The sequence below is a fragment of the Microcaecilia unicolor genome, chromosome 2, assembly GCF_901765095.1.
Source record: "Microcaecilia unicolor chromosome 2, aMicUni1.1, whole genome shotgun sequence".
NCBI classification, from domain to species: domain Eukaryota; kingdom Metazoa; phylum Chordata; class Amphibia; order Gymnophiona; family Siphonopidae; genus Microcaecilia; species Microcaecilia unicolor.
Window position 1 is genome coordinate 179,277,112 of NC_044032.1, and position 22,365 is coordinate 179,299,476.

Sequence of the window (22,365 nt, forward strand, 5' to 3'; positions counted from 1 at the left end):
CCTGCGGTAGCTGTTTTCCCCATCTACCAGGTCCCATTTTACTGCAGCAGGTAAAAAGCTCCTAAAAAAATGTCCATGCGGTAAGATTACCCTTACCATGTGGCCATGCAGGGGGGAGCATTTACTGCCACTCACTGAGGTGGCAGTAAAGGCTCCGGCGGTAACCCAGCGGGAGCCAGTGCACAGCGATACACGATTACCACTGGGTAAGCACCATGTTATATAAAAAAAATAATTTGGCACACCGGAAATGGCGCACACTCAAGGCGGCCACATTGGGCTGATGATAATTCCGAGTTAGCTGAGCAGTGGCGTACCAAGGGGGGGCGGTGAGGGTGGTCCTTCCCGGGTGCACGCCGCTGGGGGGTCCCGCGGCGCGCGCCTGTCGGCTCCGAGTTTGCTAACTTTGCTCGTTCGCTGCAGCTCCCTCTGCCCCAGAACAGGTTACTTCCTGTTCTGGGGCAGAGGGAGCTGCAGCGAACGAGTGAAGTTAGCGAACTCGGAGCCGACAGTCGCGCGCCGCAGCACCCCACCCCCCAGCGGCGTGCACCTGGGGGGGTGTCATTTTGCCGGGGGGGGGGGGGGGGCACATCAGCAATCCGCTCCGGGTGTCATCCAGGCTAGGAACGCCACTGAGCAATTCTTTGTTAAAGGGCCCCTTAAAGATCAAAGTGCAAATTAAGGCAAAAGAAAATTACAGGTTGATACTCAGGACTATTTTACTGGGCAGGAGAGCTCCCGCCTGGTTAAATGCCACTGCATGGCTAACTTCCAGAATTTCTCTGATTGCAAAAGGTGTTGCCTTTATTTTTAAGAAGCTTACCATGCCATGGACATAAAGTTTTTGTCTATTCAGATTTATCTTCTAAAACTTAAGGTCTGTAGAAGTACTTAGGTGGGCAGAAAATGACTAAATAGCAATTATTCTGGACTTGTTTACTAAGGATATGATAGTACCTCATTTGGCCCTCAGTTTCCTGCCAGGCTGACTCCCAATGAAAGGAATAATGCCAAAAATGGAAATACATTATTTATTATAGATATAAAAATAACAATATGGCAAAATGCAAAGCAAGTTACAAAAATATAGTTGTGCACTACAAAATAATGATTATTACACCAATATATATATATATATATATATATATATATATATATATATATATATATATATATATATAATGTGATTTCTTAAACAACCATAAACCATATAGCAAACATTTAACATCTTTATTAAATATTTAAATACGCAACATACAATAACTATGTCTTCCATTCATTTAATTCGCTCACATGCATATTCTCTACTTACACCTCTAAAATACAACTTAATTCTACTGTAAGCTATACAGCATTTTCCTCATATTATAAATAATCATTGAAATTGAAATTGATATTCTATTCACCGGTGATATACAACTGCAACGATGTTTCAAAGTTCAGTTATCATCCCATCAAGGACTCAATACCGTATGCCATAACTCAGCAGTCTCTGGTAAAACCATCAACGGAATTGTCACAAATTCAATGTAAGGATAGCTTCCAGCTTAAAGTAGTCCACATTTGCAAAAATCTGCAATTTCCTTGGTATTCTCCTTCAATGAAGGTTCAATCTTGAGTCACTCATTATGTTCTCTCAGAAGTACCCGACATGATCATGTTTCGCTACCAAAAGCGTCTTCAAGGGTCTTTCATTCAGCTACTATCAGTAGTCAGAACCTCACACCAGCAAGCTGCCGGTGGAACCGTCAAAAAGGACGCCCACACATGCGCAAAACTGTCTTCTATATTTTCCATTTGAAAATAGTTTTTTAGGTTAATGCGTACACAAATACCCATGGCCTTTGCACCATAGTGGCCTACTGAAAATTGCTTCTGCTACAGCTTGGCAGCTGGGAGCTTTACATAAGAACACAAATATTGCCATCCTGGGACAGACTGATGGTCCATCAAGCCCAGTATCCTGTTTCCAGAACAGTAAAACAGATTTCATGCTGCTTATCTTAGAAATAAGCAGTGGATTTTCCCAAGTTCATTTTAATGACTTATGGACTTTTCTTTTAGGAAATTAGCCAAACCTTTTTAAAACCCTGCTAAGCTAACTGCTTTTACCACATTCTCTGGCAACGAATTCCAGAGTTTAATTATTCATTGAGTGAAAAATATTTTCTCCAATTTGTTTTAAATTTACTACTTAGTAGCTTCATTGCATGTCCCCTAGTCCTAGTATTTTTGGAAAGAGTAAACAATCGATTCATGTCTACCCATTCCACTCCACTCAGTATTTTAAAGACCTTATCATATCTCCTCTCAGCCGTCTTGTCTCCAAGCTGAAGAGCTCTAGTCACTTTAGCCTTTCCTCATAGGGAAGACATCCAATCCCCTTTATCATTTTCATCGCCCTTCTCTGTATCTTTTCTAATTCTGACATACCTTTGTAGAGATGCGGTGACCAGAATTGCAGAAAGTATTCGAGGTGCGGTCACACCATAGAGCAATACAAAGGCATTATAACATTCTCATTTTTGTTTTCCATACCTTTCCTAATAATTCCTGACATTCTGTTTGCTTTCTGAGCGACAGCTGCACGCTGAGCAGAGGGTTTCAACGTATCATCAACGATGACACCTAGATCCCTTTCCTGGTCGGTGACTCCTAATGTGAAACCTTGCCTATAGTTCGGGATTCCTCTTTCGCACATGCATCTGCCAATTGGATGCCCAGTATCTCAGTCTCGTAAGGTCCTCTTGCAATTTTTCACAATCCTCTTGTGATTTAACAACTTTGAATAACTTTGTGTCGTCAGTAAATTTAATTAACTTACTAGTTATTCCCATCTCTAGATCATTTAAAAATGTTAAAAAGCAGTGGTCCCAGCACAGACCCTTGAGGAAACCCCACTATCTACCCTTCTCCAGTGGCGCAGCTACGTGGGGCCTGAGGGGGCCTGGGCCCCCACAGATTCGCCCCTGGCCCCCTGCCGACGACCCCCCCTCCCGCCACCAACCCTCCCCCGCCATCGCCGCCACCGCATAATTTACCTTGTTTGCTGGCGGGGATCCCCAAACCCCGCCAGCCAAGAGTGTTCTTCAGCGCCGGAGTTAGTAGACTCCGGCGCCTTCATTCAAGGAAGTTCATCTGAAGGATCAGCTGTTTTTGACGCCTTACGTCCTGCACCGTGCATGTAGCCCCGTGCAGGACGTAAATGCGTCAAACCAGCTGATCCTTCAGACGAACTTCCTTGAATGAAGGCGCCGGAGTCTACTAACTCCGGCGCTGAAGAACATTCTTGGCTGGCGGGGTTTGGGCATCCCTGCCAGCAAACAAGGTACTTCATGGGGCGGGCGGCGACGGTGGGGGAGGGTTGGTAGCGGGAGGGGGGGTTAAGAGTGTCGGCGCCATCGAGCGGGGGAAGGGGGTCGCCAGAGGGGGGGAGGTGGCTTAACAGTGCCCCCCCACCTCGGGCTCTGGCCCCCCCTCCTGGCAAGGTCTGGCTACGCCCCTGCCCTTCTCCATTGAGAATACTGACCATTTAACCCTACTCTCTGTTTTCTATCTTTTAATCAGTTTTTAATCCACAATAGGACATTACCTCCTATCCCATGACTTTCTAATGTCCTCAGGAGTCATTCATAAGGTATTTTGTCAAATGCCTTTTGAAAATCCAGGTACACAATATCAACTGGCTCACCTTTATCCATATGTCTATTTACCCCTTCAAAGAAATGTAGCAGATTGGTGAGGCAAGATTTTTCTTGACTAAATCCATGTTGGTTTTGTTTCATTAATCCATGCTTATATATATATACTCTGTAATTTTGTTTTTTTATAATAATCTCTACCATTTTGCCTGGCACCAACATCAGGTATGGTTAGAACTAGATGGGTTGAGCAGCTTAAGGGTCTGGTTGTTGGTCCTCGAAAATAAAAATGGAAAGTCACCCAGAAAATTAGGGCCCTCAATTCAGAAAATGCTGAGCACCGAAATTTATGGTCCTAAATTAGGGTCCCTTTTACTAAGCCGCGTACGTGCGTACACACGTCCTACATGTGTCAATTTTGAATTACCACCTGGCTACCGTGTGGTCCGGGTGGTAATTTCATTTTCTATGTGTCCTGGAAAATTTCTGGCGCAAGGTGCTAACCGGGCAGCAATCAGCATTGTATGCGTGCTGATGATTACCACCAAGTTAATGTGTGAGACTTTACTGCTAGGTTAATGGGTGGCAGTAAGGTCTCAGGCCCAAAATGGATGCACGCCAATTTTAATTTTATCGTATGTCCATTTTCGGCTTTTTGCAGGTGCACTGAAAAATGGACCTGGGTGCCAAATACACGCATCTACACCAGCGCAGGCCATTTTTCGGTGCACCTTAGTAAAAGGACCCCTTAACCTCCTACATTTTTGTGTCTTATTTTCAGCCAAACTTTGATGCTTAACTTTTCAATTGAAAACTAATCTTAATTTAGGAGCTTAAAGGTTATGCTCATAAATTTAGGCCTGCCATTCATTTTCCTAGATTTATGATCCTAATTTATGAGCCTAGAACTGAAAATCTGCTGAGCTCCTGACTTCTTTTCCCTGGCCTAAGTCTGCCTGTGTTACCACCAGCTTTTTTTTTGAGGGGGTACTTGGGGGTACTGAGTACCAGCACCTTTTTCGTTGCTAAAATTGACCCATGGTCCCCACGTTTTAATGAAAGAGCTCAGGCTCTACACACCAATTCTGCCTTGTCGTAGATTCTGTGACTGGTTGCAAGGGGTCTGGCTATTGTGGGGTGGGTTCCTCAGTGATCACCTGACCCCTGAAGGGTGGCCTGGCATTTAAGTACTGGCACCATTTACACTAGAAAAAACGTACTGGTTACCACCCACTTTTTATGCTCCTAAATTTAAGAGTTTAATGAAATTTGAGTATACATTTATGTACTCAGCCCTAGTAAATTTTCAAAGAGCCCAATTTATGAGTCTAACTCTCAAAAGGGATCTTTTACCAAAGAGCAATAAAAATTGATCTTAGCATGCCCTTATGTAGGTCTTTCCCATGCGGTAAAATGGTGGAATTTCCTATTTTCCTATTAATGTCCACATGCTAATTTTGTCATTAGCATTTTGGCCATTAAAACAGATAAGCACTTGAGCCTTTACCACCACCCATTTTATAGGGAGTAAGAGCTCTTGCGCTAATCACACACTAATTGGTTTTCACACGGCAATGTAGATGCACTCACCGATTAGCGCAGAACATGCCCACTATTTGCCCTCAAACATGCCCCCACTGTGAAAAAATAAATGTTTTTTAGCACATGGGTAGTGCGTGCACATCCCGAAAGTTCAACGGGATGCCTCAGCGCACCCTGTGGTATGCTAGTTTTTGCTGCAGTAAGCCCACATTAGTGCTGTTTACTTGATTACTTTTTGAGCCTATTTTATTTATTTCAGTGGACCTCTTCCCTAAGGAAGTTACAAAACCTGGCCATTTCGGTGGAGATTCTCACGGTGTTGGAAACAGCTGCAAGTTAAATGGTGCTGGTCACATTTTAAAAAAATTGTTTATTTCTGGACTGTTTCAAAAAACTTATCAAGAAGCCAGCAAAAGAGTTAAAATGATGGATCGATGAAGATTTGCACAACGTTGCTCTTGAATGTTTGGATAGCAACGCTGGTGCTGTGAACTCTGATAATCCTTATATTAGTAGTGTGAACATATCTTGAAAACTCCATGAAAGCATTTTGAAGTGATATTGATATTGTTATTGCGTTGTGTTTAAGTAAGTAGTTGCCGGGACAATCATTACTGTAGTTTATATGTCCCCGCACGTTCAATAGTTTTGTCCTATCTACTAACTTTAGGCATGGCCATTTGTACCAACTGAAATGTGGTGCAAATCTACCTGCCTAAATTAGGTGCGTATCCCCCCTTATTCTATAACAACATGTATAAATGCTAGGAATGCCCCCTCTCCGCCCTTGACCCTCCCATTTATGCACCTTCTTTTTCTACTGCACATAAACTGTAGGCGCAGATCCTGCATCTAAAGTTATGCATGTAAATTCCATTTAAATCTAATTAGTGTCAATAAATGTTTGTTATAAAACTAATTATTAGCATTAATTAGCTCATTATTTAATTAAATTGCTTGTGCAAATTGGGTATGTTAGTGGGAGATTCTATATATGGTGCCTAAAAAATCGGTACTGAAATCAGTGCCGACTAAGGGCTTTTTACTAAACGGCTCACTATACAGGAAGTACCATCGGGCTACCATAGCAGCCCGGTGGTACATCCCACCCCTAGCGCAGTGTCTTTTCCGGTGCTAGGGGTATTTATTTTTGTAGCGCCGGAGTGTACCCGGCGGTAATCAAGTCAGTGCCGCGTGCTGCCTGGTTACCGTTCAGTTAGTGTGGGAGCCCTTACCGCCACCTCAATGGGTGGTGGTAAGGGCTCCCCCCGAAATGCCCACGTGGCAAATGCATAACTTGCCGCGTGGCCAGTTGCTGTAAGAAAGCGAGACTTCCCTTTTACCAGCTGTGGTAAAAGGGGGCCTTGGCACGCATGAAAAATACGCACCGATGCCAGCGCAGGACTCCTTTTGCCACAGCTTGGTAAAAGTGGCCCTAAGAGTATTCTTTAATCTAGGCGACAATTATAGAATACACTTAGTTGATATCTGAGTTCTTAAAACTATGCACATCCATTTACTCCAATGAAAACATGGTGTGCACTGGGTCATATTCTATAACTCTGCATGCAAATTTCAGAACACCCATGAAATGCCCATTTCCCCACCCATAACCACATTTCTTTTTGCCAGCGCACATTAGAAGTTCAGCGCACTTTGTTTCAGAATATGCTTAGCGAGTTGTGTGCGTAAATTCTATTCAGTATCAATTAGTGCTCATTATTGCTTTCTAAGTGCTGTTAGCAATGCTCATTAGCTTGTTAAGTTTGTTAAGTCATGTGCATTGTTATAGAATCCACTTGGATTTCAGCACGGATCTCTAGCGCGCGCTATGTAGAATCTGTGGGTTAGCTTCTAGCCCCCCAAACTCCATGCCATGCTTACCGAACAAGTGCTGCTAAAAAGGTTTAACACCGGTTTTAAAAAAATGCATGATGTCAAATGATTTTTGCAATAAAAAGCAGATCAATATATCTCTGTCACATTTTAACATAGTACTAACTCTTGCTCCTCTTTCATTTAACTTGAAAAAATAATTGCCATAATCAAAATATTTCATTTGTGCCAAGCTGACTCTTTAGTGCTCAAACCTTGGGTTTCTGTTGATTTGCAGAATAGATTTTTGTATGCCTGAGATACTCTCCCTTTCTCAGTTCATATGAACAACAAACATGTGCTAATTACTTTCAAAAGGTTGTTTCTGTTTAGAGATAGACTTGTAGTAATGTGATGGGGTGACCTTAAAGGATATTAAAAGGAATATAAAAAATATTTGCAAAAGGATCATTCCTATCAGACCATCAGTAATGCAGATGTTAGAGCTCTGTTTTAGATTTTTCACTTAATATCAGCACTTTTCATTTCTTTTTAATATGTCAGGAGATGGATATTAACGTAGAACATAGTCTACTGTGTAATGAAATGTAAACCAAAAGGAAATAACCCAAAAACATTTCCCTCCTGTTTCAAAGGTCAAAATTAAATGTCAGTGAAGCAAAATGATCCATGTGATAAATCTTAGTTAGCATATTTTGATTTCCATATCCAAACTGTGAACTGAAAATTAAAATCTGGACCTCTGACTTTCCAGCTTACTTTTGAACAGAATAAGTGAGAATATGTATGGAAATCAATTTGTGAATACCTTCATAGTGGAAACCTTTCTTTTTTGGTGGGGTCGATATGTCATAATCACTGCGGGGTCCTTATACTACAGTGCACTGAAAAATGGCTTGTGGTAGTGTAGGCGTGGGTTTTGGGCATGTGCCAATCCATTTTCAGCGCGCCTGTAAAAAAGGCCTTTTTAAAATTTTTGCCGAAAATGGACGTGTGGCAAAATCAAAATTGCCGCGCGTCCATTTTGGGTCTGAGATCTTACTGCCAGCCATTGATCTAGTGGTAAAGACTCACGTGATAACTGGGCAGTACCATTTGGCTCACGTCCGATATGCGTGTCTGAAAATAAAAATGATGCTTGTATCGGATGCTCGCCAAAAATGATTATTTGCAATAATGAAATTACCGCAAGAGCCACACGGTAGCCATGTGATAACTCCATTTTGGCACACGTTGGGCATGCATAGGTGCTTACATGGCTTAGTAAAGGGACCCCTGAGAGACCTCAGGTGTTGATATTTTACAGAAATTTAATATGTTGCTATTCCATTTTGTTCACCCACCGTCCTCTCATCTCTTAGCCAGTCTACCCGCTGATCCCTTGTCCTCTCCTCTGTTCTCCAGTGACTGTTACCTTCTACGTTAAACAGGTGTAACATTTTAGATAACTGGAGTTAGACTGAACAAAATTTGTGATCTGCAATCTTGTTTTTATAAATCCTCAGCATAGAGATTTGTGATTCATCTGAAGTATTTTCAAACTGGCTCCCCCTTTCATCATGATTTAGATTAAGGTTCATGAATCCCAGATCTTATTGGTGGAAATATACTTTGCAGTTGTGTTTCATATCTTCTTCTCATTAACATGTGAAGCCAACTAAATCAAGGTTTCTAAATTTAATGGGATGTACATATACAGTAACAGAGATCTGGGTTGATCATCATTTAGGTGACTGGCCAGGGTCCTTCATGCTAGAAAATGAACTTGAGGTATTACTATGGTATAAATATTCTAGGGTGAATTTTCAGAGTGCCTTGACTAGGCAGTCAAATAATAGCTGTTTAAATGGAAGTACATATTCAGCTGGAAACAGTAGGAATGTAAGTTTGGTTATAAAATGTGCTAAATCTAGTTGGGCAAAATATGGCCAGCTATATTTGGGCTAATGTAAACCTGGTTTCTTGTATTTAACCATCTAGTCCCTCTCATGTCTATCCCATTTAAAAATGTTGTCACCCAAGTTCCCTTTCTCCCATCTATGTAGTGTCTTTAAGGTACAGCTACCTGAGTGCATCACTTGCTCCCCGCTTGATTCCCTTAAACTAAAGCCCTCCTGAATACTGGCATTATCCAATCTCTCCTCCCTCCCACTCACCCTATCTCCTTAAACTAAAATTCCCCTCCAAATGTGAGCATCATCCAAACCTTCACCCGTTTAAATGAGGCCGGATAATGTGGTCGAACCCCACCCCCCTGCTTCTGTGCTGATAGGATTCTATTGGCTAGGGTTTGTAGAAGGAGAACAAGTTGGAGTTACTTTACCTCAGGACCTCTGGGGTGTGATGGCTTTGGTAATCTGTCCTGCCAGGAAAGCTTACTTTTTTTTTTTTTTTAACTCAGTAATAGTTTTGGGATCCCTTGAAGAGCTGCCTGGGTGTAATGGTGCTTGTTAGTTTGATGGGCCTATGTTTTTTCTTGACTGGAGGCTTGGAGATTACTGCTTTGTGGTGGTGGTGGGGCTAATTCAGGTATTAGCTGAGGTTCTAGGTAGAGGGCTTTGGGATTGAGGCATTCCTTACAAGGCGGGGTGTTTCCAGTGCAGCTGTGCTTGCATTTGTGGTTCTGTCGCAACATCAAGATTTTTGTCATTTGGTGACTGGCCAGTCCTAAAGCCTGCCGCTTTTCAGACATATTGATTTCTTTAGTTGAATTAATTGATTAGGGGTTTCCTCGAATTTTTGTCAGCTGGTCGGTGAGCTGTTAGTATATGAGGGAAAGGGGGTTATTTGGTGGTCTTATTGTTGGATATTCATTATGGGAGTATGGTACCTGTGGGGAGGAGTTTAAGTCTACAAAGCTTTTTTTTTATAAGATATGTCTGTACTGGTCAGCCCTGAAACTGAGGGAAGTGAGCCCTAAGTCCTAGTTCAAAAGGACCAAAGGCAGCCAACAAACCCCTGGGTTCTTCACCATGACTAACTGCCGTTCCCCAGATGTTGAGTCCCAAGGTTCAGGCAGCCAGCAGGACTAGTCAACAGCCAGAAATGTCAGTGTCTGGAGGCATCTCAGGACAGGGGCAGGCCACAGACAGCATAGTCGGAACTCAGCTCAGGGCAAGACAAGCAGCAGGCCGCATGGTCAGAAGTCATCAAAGAAGGACAGGTGGTGTGGTTGGAAGTCAGCTCAGGGCATAGCAAGCTTCAGACAGCAAGGTCAGAAGTTAGTTCAGGTCAAGGCAGGTAGCAAGCAGCGTGGCCAGAAGACAACTCAGGTCAAGGCAGATAGTGGACAGTGTGGTCAGAAGTTCAACCTGGTCAAGGCTGGCAGTAGACGGTGTGGTCAGAAGGTCAAGGCAGGTAGCAGGCAGTGTGGTCAGAAGTCAGCTCTGTCAAGGCAGGCAGCAGGCAGCAGGCAGCAGGCAGCATGGTCAGAAGTCACCAGATGAAAGCGCATTAACAGAAGCTGCAAAAGCTGTTGCTGAAGTCCGGAAGAAGCCGCTGAGCTGAAAGAAAAGGAAGCACGTAACAGATGTCACAGCGGTCAACACCATCAAAGAATGTAGAGCAGATCCCCCTGCTAAGGAGACGTGCAAGTGGAAACCATGCTATGATGCCCCTTGCCAGAGCGTGCCGCTGGGAACAAGGACTCTGCACCTCCATCCTGCCAGTCACTGGCGCTGCCCACTGCTGGACACCCCCCAAAGTGCGCCCATTGCACCCTCAGCTATGAGGGCATGATAATGTCAAGACTATGCCTCCTAAATGTAAACTGAAGTCTATGGGAGGAGGTTGAAGGACTAGCTAAGAGAATTTTAAGAAAACCCTAGCATTTTGGTGATGAAAGTGCTTGTCTGAGTGGTTTGCAGCCTTTGAGTTGGAGGTTGCTGTGATACAAGGGTCTTCTGTACCTCAGGTTCCAAAGGGGAAACATGCTAAGAGGAATAAGTCCCACTCATCATCAGCATCTAAGAAGGTGTCAAAGAGTCAGTAGTGTAATGTCCAGGCTTCTCCTGGTCATGAGACATCTGGCGCTCAAATGTATCTTCAGGAACCTTCAGAGTTGGCCAGCATAATGCACTGGGAATCCTCAGACATTCAGTATTCTGAATTTTCAGATCAGTTATTTTCTTGGAACATTGCTGGGGGGAAAATAAGAGGGCAGAAAAAGGTGGCAAAAGGACAAAGGGTTGCACTGGTGTTTAAAGGACAAGAAGTTTATACAAAATTCTAATAATTTTGTGAAGCATTTAGACCAGCCATGCTAGGGCCTGCTAGGTTTTTGGAGGTCTTCTGAATCCACTGATTATTCAATATCATCTTCTTCTTTTTCTTCTTTGGATTAGGGGTCAGAAATTGGTTTAGTTGAGACAGTGGAACTGAAAAGGGGTGTGTGTGTGTGTTTGTGTGTGTGTGGGGGGGGGGGGGGGGGTTTGTAAGGCAGCTTGAGGGACACCTTTGGTGCTTTTGCCAGAAGAGCTGTGGGATGCCATTCTGATCTGCCTGTTATTCTATTTGTTGTCCCTGAGTACTTAGAAAGTATATGATAGAGGATGGTGGATATTTTGGGATTAGTTGGACTTCATGCATATTCTTATGTTTTTGTCTGTGCTTTTCTGCTGTATATCATGGATCTCTGTACAAAGTGAATTTTCTGGTGTAGTCACTTTTTTCTCCATGGGGTTGTCTCTAGTGCAGGGGTTCTCAACCCATTCCTTGGAACACACTCAGCCAGTCAAGCCTTCAGTACACTAAGGGGTATGTTTACTAAGGTGCGTTAGAATGAACATGCATGAGACACACCCACATACAATAGAGGTAGTGCAAGCAAATTTATCTCATGCACATCCACTGTGGACATCCCAAAAACCCAACTGACTGAGCGTGCCCCAAGAACTGGGCCAAGACCCCCCTGATCCGGGCAAAATATACCAAAGCGTTTTATTTATTTATTTAATTTTTGGATATTTATAACCTGCTTTAAATCCAAAGCAGAGTACAATAAAACATATATAAAATCAAGACATAAAATAATTAACCATTTGGTACTTAACAAAAACTCCTTCCAGCTGTCAATAGAACTTAATAAGAGAGGTCAAAGACCATCCCTTTAAAAACACCTTTCTAAAACAATGAGTTCAAATATTACTTAAATTGTTGCTTATCTGAGCAAAGCTTCAAATATCCTGGAAGATGGCTCCACATGTTTATCACAGGAACTGAAAAAGCTCGAGTACGAGTATCAGCAAAGTGAAAAGCCAAATATCCAGGTATACATAACTGTTTTGCTATCTCAGACCGTAAAGCATGTCTTGGTTGGTAGCACATTCACAAAATAATCTGGAACAATTCCATTAATACGTTGATGAATTAAACACAACATCTTAAACATGTCCATGTGTTTAAAGACAACCACTGAAATGCTTTCAAAACTGGGGTAATATGATCTGATTTCTGCATCCCTACAAGCAGACGTACTGCTGCATTCTGCAGGATCTGCAGAGCCTGAAATCTAGCTGCTGACATGCCTAGATAGAGAGAATTACAAAAATCTATTCTAGTTAAAATCAGGCTCGGCAAGATTGTCTGAAAATCAGCAATAGGTACTAATCTAATTGTATTTGAATTTTACCCACACCTTTTCTTAATCTCATTTCCCATCTAGTCTTGCCTAATTATGCTCTCACCTACCCACCCTTAATTATTTGTTTGTCCTTGAGATAGTCTAAATCCCTGTTTACTGTCAGCAAACATCCTGAAGGACACCTTCAGACTCTGAAATACCTTGCCCAAAGAGGCCATGTACAAACTGAACAGCAAGGCCGACAAGGTTGACCCTTGCAGGACACCATGATTTATTGAAAAATTGTCAGAGACAGAATCACAAATTTTTAACTACAAAAGATTGTCCTCCTAAATATAACCTTATACATACATTTCCATGCTTACCCCTGTATTCTATATACAGTAGGTTGCCCAAATTTGGGCATGAAGCCCAGATGCACTTGTAAACTCATTAGACAGTTGGGTGGTAACAAACAATTATTGAGATTAATTGGAGTTGATAGGCATTTGGCACTAATTTAGATTTACATGCGTATCTGCCTATGTGGTATTCTATAATGCTGAATGCTAAAAGTGAATTGTTTACAATTCAAAAAGGGGCGTGGTCATGGGAGAGGCATGGGTGGGTAGGGGTAATTCCAAATATTTAGATGCAGTGTTATAGAATACCAGGGTTACATATCTAACTTGTGCACCAGGATTTATGTCAGTCACAAACAGAAGAAAAAACCTCCACGAATAGGATGCATCAGGCAATAAAAACAGTAGAGGAGAAAAGAAAAGAACCTCTCGCAGATGGTGTCCAAAATGCTTTATTTCAATAATCTTCAAGAACAACAAAGGAGACCCGACACCATAGGAGCCAACTTTTCAAAATTATTGGGGGTGCGACTGATGTTTCAGCCCTACTGGCCAGCATCAGGGATCTGGAGAGATTTCATATCATACATATTTCTAGAAAAGTCATCAAAGTAAATCTCCACTCGTGTTTCTGAATGAAAGCACTTGGACAACTGAACACTGGCTAAAAACGCCGTATCCTTAAGTAAAGGTTTCATCTGGTATAAGGCCTCATTTCCAAAGTTGGGCACAGGAATCCACTGTAAGCGCTACATGTAAAGTCTATGGATACTATTTATCTGTAATCTTTTCAACAATTTCAAACGGGGAAAATTTCCTTTGAAAATTAGGTCAGGAAAAATTGCATGCACAACTCTACATCTGTTATTTGTGTGAGTAGTTTTCTTGTGAAAAGTCTACAATTTCAAAGCTGTATAAGACCACAGGAATAATAGCTTGTATCTTTATTGTATGTTGTTACAGTGCTTGTCAATATCTGCTGTAATATTCTTTAGTGCTCGTTTTTTCTCAGAAATATCTGTTCCTTTCTCTACTCCTAGATATTTATATACACCATCCTATTCAAGCTCATTAATGTCACAGTCATCAATTAGAGAAATGTTTTCATTTTTGCTCATTTTTTCTTTAAGGAAAATTGCATTAGTATATTTGTCCAGGCCAAAAGATTTCCTGATGTCATCTGAAAAGTTTTTTTTTTACATTCAGTTACAGATTTACAGGCAATTCTATAGCTGGGAGCTACAAGTTAGGTGCCTAAGGGGGTCCTTTTACTAAGGCGTGCCCAAAAGTGGCCTGTGCTGGTGTAGGTGTGTGTTTTGGACACACGCTGGACCATTTTTTAAGCGCACCTGGAAAAAAAGGGATTTTTTTTATTGTGCCAGAAAATGGACGTACAGCAAAATGACAACCAGTGCATGTCCATTTTTGGCCTGAGACCTTAACGCCACCCATTGACTTAGCGATAAGGTCTCACGTGCTAACCAGGCGGTAAGTATCCAGTACGCGCCAACTGCTGATTACCACTAGGTAAGCATCCTGTGGTAGAAAATAGAAAATATTTTTTACCATGTGTTTTGGGCACATGCCATAAATGGAAGTACCATCCAGGGCATGTGGTAGCCAGGCAGTAGTGCCAATCTGACGTGCGTTGGACAGGCGTAGGTGCCTATGCACCTTAGTAAAAGGACCCTTAAGTTTTGTTGACTGGGAGCCTATTAGATTCTCAACAAGCGGTACTTGTATCCCAAGGTATACGTGAGACCTTAGCGGGGGGGGGGGGGTATGCAGTGCCCGGTATAAGACCTTTCTCATCTCCCTCCCGCCACTGCTGCTGATTCTTCAGACTATCAGCAGCAGTGGCAAAACAACACAGAGCAGTTGTGGTTCTACAGTCTCCATGCTCGTATGGCTGGCTCTGCCGGTCCTCTGCCCCAGAACAGGAAGTTGTCATCAGAGGGAGCTGGGAACTAGCAGAGCTGACAGTATGTGCATAGAGACTGCAGCCCTGCCACTGCATTATGTTGTTTTGCTGCTGCTAGTCTGGAGAAGCAGCAGCAGTGGCTAGGGGGAATAGAAGATGAGAGGGTAGAAATGGGAAGGGAGAGAAAAGACACTGAATTGAAGGGGGAAAGAGCAGTGGCGTTCCTAGGGGCGCTGACACCCGGGGCGGATCGCCGATGCGCCCCACCCCCTGGGTGCAGCACCCCCCTGATTAGCGCGACCCCCCCCGGCGAAAGGACACCTCCCCCACCCCGGCGAAAGAACCCCCTCCCCCCGGGTGCATGCCGCGCGCCAGTCAGCGTCGTTCGTTTCCATGCTCCCTCTGCCCCGGAACAGGTTACTTCCTGTTCTGGGACAGAGGGAGCATGGAAACGAACGACGCTGATCGGCGCATGGCACCCACCCCTGCGGCGTGCACCCGGGGCGGACTGCCCCCACCGCCCTCCTCTTGGTAAGCCACTGGGAAAGAGAGAGAAGGGAGATGGATAGTAAGGTTGGGAGAGAAAGAGGAGAGATGCTGAATGAACAGAGGAAGAGGGAAAATGCTGGATGGAAAGGGGGACATAAATAGGGGAGCTACTGCATGGAAGGGGGGAAGAGGATAGAGTTAGTGAAAAACTGGAGAATAAGAGGAAGGGGAATAGGAAAGTTGGGTGAGGGAAAGAGATGGAAAACTGTAGGTAGCTGCAGTAAAAAAAAAGATGGAAATTGAAGACTGAATAGTAAGAATGAATTAAATCTGGACAGACAGGCAGAAAAATAAATTAAAGAAAGCTGAAAGGAAAAGGAGGAGAGAGAAAAATGACAAGAGAGTTAAGAGAAGATGGAGGAGATGAAAAAGTATCTGAATTCAAGAGAGCCTGGAACAGGTACATAGGACCTGTAAGGGAATGATAGGGAGAGTAGATGGTATGGATGGGCAGACTGGATACGCCATATGGTCTTTATCTGCCTTCATTTTTCTATGTTTTCTTTTTGTATAAAGGAAAGCAGAAACCAGAGTTCAGACCAACACAATAAATAAAATAACCAGTCCACAAAGGTAGGAAAAATAATTGCATTTTCTATTTTGTGATTAGAATATTTCAGTTTTTGGAATGCCGTTTCAAAATCTTTGCAGATTAGAACTTGGGGGTACTTGGTTGAAAGTTGTTCAACTTAGGAGTTACTTGAAGAAGTTAAGAAACACTGGCCTATTCCGTAAGAGCCTTGACATACACAAGTGTTCTTATAGAATAATAGTGTAAGTTGACATCTAGACATGCACATTTCGGTGTGCCCACTTACTCCATGTCAATAACATGTTTACAGTGGTGTTCAAATCTGGAATAGATTTTTGCAATATGGAATTTCAGTATCATCGATATGCGTTTCATTTCAATTTTTAAAATTTGTGCTTTACTGTTGTTATTCATTGTGGCTTCCTGCACAATGATTTTGTAATGCTACTTCTGTCATAAATGCATGTTACATATGTGAAAAAGTGTAAAATACAAGTATTGATCTATAGCAAAGGTCAGACTTTACTCTTGCAGATGACCTTGCACCATCCTGACATTGAATGGATCAACTTTAAAATATGGTGGCTGGTGGCCACTGAATCCCAGTCTGCAGTGAGTGCCTTTTGTCAGGTCTTTTTTTTTTTTAATGTAGGATGCTGCTTGGATATTTCATTGATATTTCATGCCACAAGTTCTTGATTGTCTGATGACTGGGTTGGCCAATCAAGGGTAGAGATTGTCTTGGATTTCTTCCAGTCAACATGTTCATTTGCTTAATGGCCTGAGGCATTGTTGTCCTAAAGTATGTAGTCACCTGGAAAAAGTTTTTCTGCTAATGGAATCATACACTTTATGTTTTCCTTGGCATTTACCATGCTGTTGATGATCTGTAGTCATCCCAACACCACTTGCTGTCATAGAACCCCAAGCTATGATCTTCAACAAATGTTTGACAAACATATTCAAACACTCTGGCTTCCATTCTTCACCTGGAAATCACCTTATATATATGTGTGAGTCTCATCTCCAAAGAGGCAGAAAGTATTTTTGTCACTGAAAAGTACCTTTGCCCATATCTCACAAGTCTATTTTGAATACTTCTTTGCTCACTTGACTCTGTACTTCCTCTGTGCCTTTGTCAACAACAGCTTTTTCTTGTTTTACATCCCCTCAATCCACATTCCAGGCATCTTCTACTTACTAGAGATGAAGAAACTGCCACTCCATAGTTGTCAAACCACTGCCCAAATTTCTGAGACAAAGTGACGCTGAAACACATGGGGCTGGGGCTGTATTCAGTAAATGGCACTCAGAATTCAGCCTATTAATTAAACTCTAGATAATCAAATCAAATATATTTTATTTAGTACAAATCATTAAACACAGACACATAAAACCATTCATTCATCTTCAGCCACCCACACACAGGTTTTTCATGAATAGTGAATCAATGCTTTTTGCAACAACTTAGCCCTCTAAACAGGCCAGACCTCAACTTGCTTAGCGTTCATTGAATTTTCTTAATCAGCAACAAATATCACTTTACTTTCCCTCTGCAAGTCCTCAGACCATCCAACCACAGTTTGTTCTTTACATCACTTCCTTTATTACTGCAGAGAAGAACGTGAAACAGTTCCAATTCACCTCAGTAAGCTGCCAGCCTCGTTGTGAATCAGCAATCAAGGCCTCATCACACACAAAAAACTGTAAATCCAGTGTCAATAGATGTGTGAATGCCTGAACTTTAGATAAGGGCATGAGATAATCTTCAGCTGCACTCAAAATTCAGTGCCAGAAAAAAATAAGTGCTAAGCATGATTTTATAAAGGGTGCACACCCTTTATAGAATTGCACTTAGTGCTGATTTCCTCACCTATCTTTAGGTGTCAGACTTACGTCTGCTAAAATCTGGTGTAAATGCTGATGCTCAAGTTAGGCACACTGAGGCCGTATTTTATAATTCCGCATGCAAGTTTTTGGAATGCCCCTGACATGCCCACCACCGTGCCCCCTTTTGAATTACACGCTAGTAGAGCTAGATGCCAAGTGTTATAGAATGTGCAAGCAGGTAAGCACAGTGAAGGTGACACAAAAGGTGATGTAGAAAAAACGTCCAACGGACTCAAAGAATTACACCAGATACTAGGTCATTTTTTCAGATGCTATAGAACGCTGAGAAGTTCAACTTTTGCACTATGGCTGAAACACAATTCGTGTCGTGTCCATTGCATATTTTTGAATAAAACTTCTGTTGTGAACTCTGAGTCCATCGGACGTTTTTTCTACATCATCTTTTGTGTCACCTTCGCTGTGTTTGCCTGCTTGCATTGACCTGTGTGAAGGTTTTTTGTTCTTCTTTTCTTGTCGGATATAGAACAGTGCAAACCAAATGCATGTGTAAATTTTAAAGTGCCAATTAACAACAATAATTGGTTGTTAGCACCTAATTATTGATGTTAATTGGCTCATTACCCAATTTAGTTGCACGTGCGTCTCTGGATTGCACCCAAATTTGGGTGTGCAATTAGAGCGCCCTTTATAGAATCCAGGGGATAATGGATGATATTAATCACAGCATCTGCTGAAGCTTCAAAACAGCATTAAGAGCTGTTTATTCTAGACACCTAATGGCAGTACTTTAACACATAACTTACAGTACTCTGTAAATGCTGGAAACTCCCATGCCCCCCATGTTCCTCCCTCTGTGAACGCTCCCTTGCATTTACAGGTTAAAGCAGGTGTGTGCATAAGTTATTTAATACTGCTATTATTCTATAACTTCTGTGTACAATTGCCCCTTATTACTATATAAGTTGCCAAAAATTGTGTGCACGTGTTCAATTTGCGTATGCAAAATAAGGGGTCCTTTTACTAAGGTGCGCTGGAAAATGGCCTGCACTGATGTAGGCGAGTGTCTTGGATGCACACAAGCCCGTTTTTCAGCGTGCTTGCAAGAAAGGGCTTTTATTTTTTTTGAAAATGGACATGCGGCAAAATAAAAATCAGCGCACATCCATTTTGGGCCTGAGACCTTACCACTAGCCATTGACATAGCGGTAAGGTCTCACGTGGTAATCATCAGTGCACATACACTACTGATTGCCACCCAGTTAGCGCCATGTGGTAGAAAATAGAAATTATTTTCGGCTGCGCATTTTGGACTCGTGTCAAAATTAGAATTAAGTGTTGTTAACAGCTCTTACCAAGCAATAATGAGACTAATTGGCAAATTTACGCACGCACATTGCTAAACATATTCTGTAATGCCTGCACCTAAATTCTAATGTGCACTGGCAAAAAGGGATGTGCTTAGGGGCATGGAAATGGGCATTTCATGGGCATTCTAAAATCTATGTGTATTGTTATAAAATATGGGCCAGTGCACGCAAATCTACATTCAGGGATTTATGCCAGTTTTTCACTGGCATGAATGGACGCACGTACATTTAGTCACATGAATTATGCCTAATTATATTCTAAATACCACACGTAGATTTACGCATGGTATTTAGAATGCACTTAGTTGTAATTGTCTTATGCGTGTTAATTTTAGGCGCCATATATAGAATCGTGCTGTTAGTGAGAGAGAATAATTCAAAGCAATCCAGACCTGTAAAGATGTCATACACAGCTGCACAGGAGCCACGATTCCTTTGTAGAAGTTGCAAGAAGCCTATAAAATAACAGAGTATTTACCACTTTGTTTACATTGTCTTTTGAGAATACAGAATGTGGATGTTTTAGATATAATGACGGGAGTTCATACTAATACTTGAAGCTCAAATTTCATACCTAGATAATTATAAATTCTGAAATAGCAACTAAATTTTCCTCTGTGCTTAATTGTGCATATAAGATCAGACTGTTCAGTGTAATGAGAAAGCAGGGTATCACTCAGAACTATCACAGCAACATGCTACTCCAGGTTTAATAATGTACTGAACTAAAAATAATGAGAACCAGGCAAAGAATGAAAGATTAGAGAATTGTCCTTTTTCCCTTTCATTTTTTTAAAATGATTGTTAGAAACTTTTAAAACTACATACTGATATCTAACTCTATTGCATAATTAGTTTTGGAACTAAGCTCCTTTGAGTACAGGTGTTGGACTTATTCATGATCAGGTAACCAGAAGAGACCCTAGAATAGCATTAGAATATGACAGCAGGCTAATGATTTACATCCACTTATGGAAATAAGCCACTATCCTTTTTTTTTCTCTCTCCTCATTTGTGTTAATATATTCCAAAGGTCTTTTTAGTCTTAAAGGACCAAATCCGCTATGCATTGCTCCCTACTTAATAATTTTCCACAAAAAAATCAATGTTGTACAATGATTTGATCATGTTCAATATAATATTTAAACCAGCAGGGCCAGCAAGACTCTTTAAAAGTTGTTTTTGTTCCTTGGGTACCACTACTGCTTTTTCTTCTTCTTTTTTTAAATCTTATTCCTAAATTATTTTTCTTTTGGATCTAATATTGTAAGGAGGAGGTAGAGGGAAAGCAGAGAAGAGCTGACAGGGGCAGTCAGCCAAGAAATGAAGAGCACTCTCTGCTGGGAAAAGGGGGTAGGAGACTTGCAAGAAAGGAAGAGAACTACAGAACCCAGCAGCACTTGCAAGGGAGGAGGGAACATGAGAAACAGCACTCCAACTCCCAGCAGGCAGAAAAGTCAGGAGGTGATTGGGAGATGGAGGATAATCAAGGGGAGGAGCAGCACCTGGGAGAGAGGGTGGGGGAAGACTCCATGGAGTGGGAGGAGATTGAGCTGGAGGAGAACAGTGAAAATGTCATGAAGGAGGCTGAGCAGGAGCAAATGGAGTTCTTCTGCTCAGGACAAAGGTTAATTACCTGAAGAAGGTCAGTCTGGACATTTTTGTGGGAGGTTGTCAGAGTGTTGGTGTCTGACAAGTGAGGGTGGAGAAAATGCCTCTATCTCCTAAGCAGTAGGAGAAAGGGAGTAGAGGAATTGACTGAGCCAAAGGTTTATTTCAAGTTGTTGTGAAGTTTCAAGACTGAACTGTTCTGAACTATTGGGGATTGTTGGGTGGGGGAAGAAGGGAAGCCAGGTGCACAGAGACCAGCAGCTATAATACAGTGGACTTGCTGTTTTCTCGCTGGTTGTGCTCTGGAATAAAGTACTCTGCTGAATAAATAGTACTGTAAATTACTCTTTGCAAGTGAGCAGGAGCAGTTGGCTTAGGAGATGGATTAGCCCCAATTGTGTGGGTGAAGAAGGACAGCCCAGAGAGGTGCTAAGTTGTGCACAGACCACACGGAGAGCTGTTGAGTGGAGAGCGGACAGCACGGAGGGGTGCTTGCTGACAATATATTTTTCACATATTTTTGAATAACAGGTATGTGTATTGAGCATACCTTTTTTTTCAATTTTTGCCCCCTACACCCATTCTTCAATTGTTTATGTTATATGAGGAGTTCTCAGTACAGGCTTTGGGACACACCCAGTCAATCTGGTTTTTAGTATATCCACAATTGATGATGAATTAGATAGACTTGCAATAAGATCTATGATATTAAGGAGCATTTATCTAGCTCTGCTTTGATTTCTGATTTTATATTTTTATATGCTTTTTTACATTTTAATGTAATTGGCTTGCTGTATTGTTAACTCATTTCATCAGTTTGTACTTGTAGGTGATCTGAATTTAGACTTGGAGGAATGAACTGATAGAGAAGTCACATAAGAACTGCCATACTGGGTCAGACAAAAGGTTCATTTAGCCTACAGTAACCATGTCCATGACAGTTATTTTGGGTGTTTTCTTTCCTGCATGGTGTTAGCATAGTCTATAAAGGAAAGTGGGTACCTACTTTTCTTTATGGAATACTAGTGTAACTAGGTAGAAATACCCACATGTGTTTAGGCACAAACACTTACACCAGCCATCAAACTGGAATAAATGTGCATGCCTATGTTCCAGAGAAACATGTAACTTATCATATTCTATAAGTTACAATTATATTTTGACATCCCACTCATGCTCCACCCAGAATCTGTCCATGTGTACACCTACTGGCAAACTATGTGCAATAACATGAACATGAGCATGTGCATACATAGAGCATGAACATAAGAATAGCCATACTGGGTCAGACCAATGGTCCATCTAGCCCAGTATCCTTTTTCTAAAAGTGGCCAAGCCAGGTCACAAGTAACTTTCAGAAACCCAAATAGTAGCATCATCCCGTGCTACCAGTCTCAGGGTAAGCAGTGGCTTCCCCACGTCTGTCTCAATAGCAGAGCATAGACTTTTCTTCCAAATTTGTCCAAACCCAGATACACTAACTACTGTTAATAAATCCTCTGGCAAAGAGTTCACTCAACTATTTGTTGAGTGAAAAAATATTTCCTCCTATTTGTTTTAAAAGTATTTCCTGCAACCCTTCAGCAGGGTCTC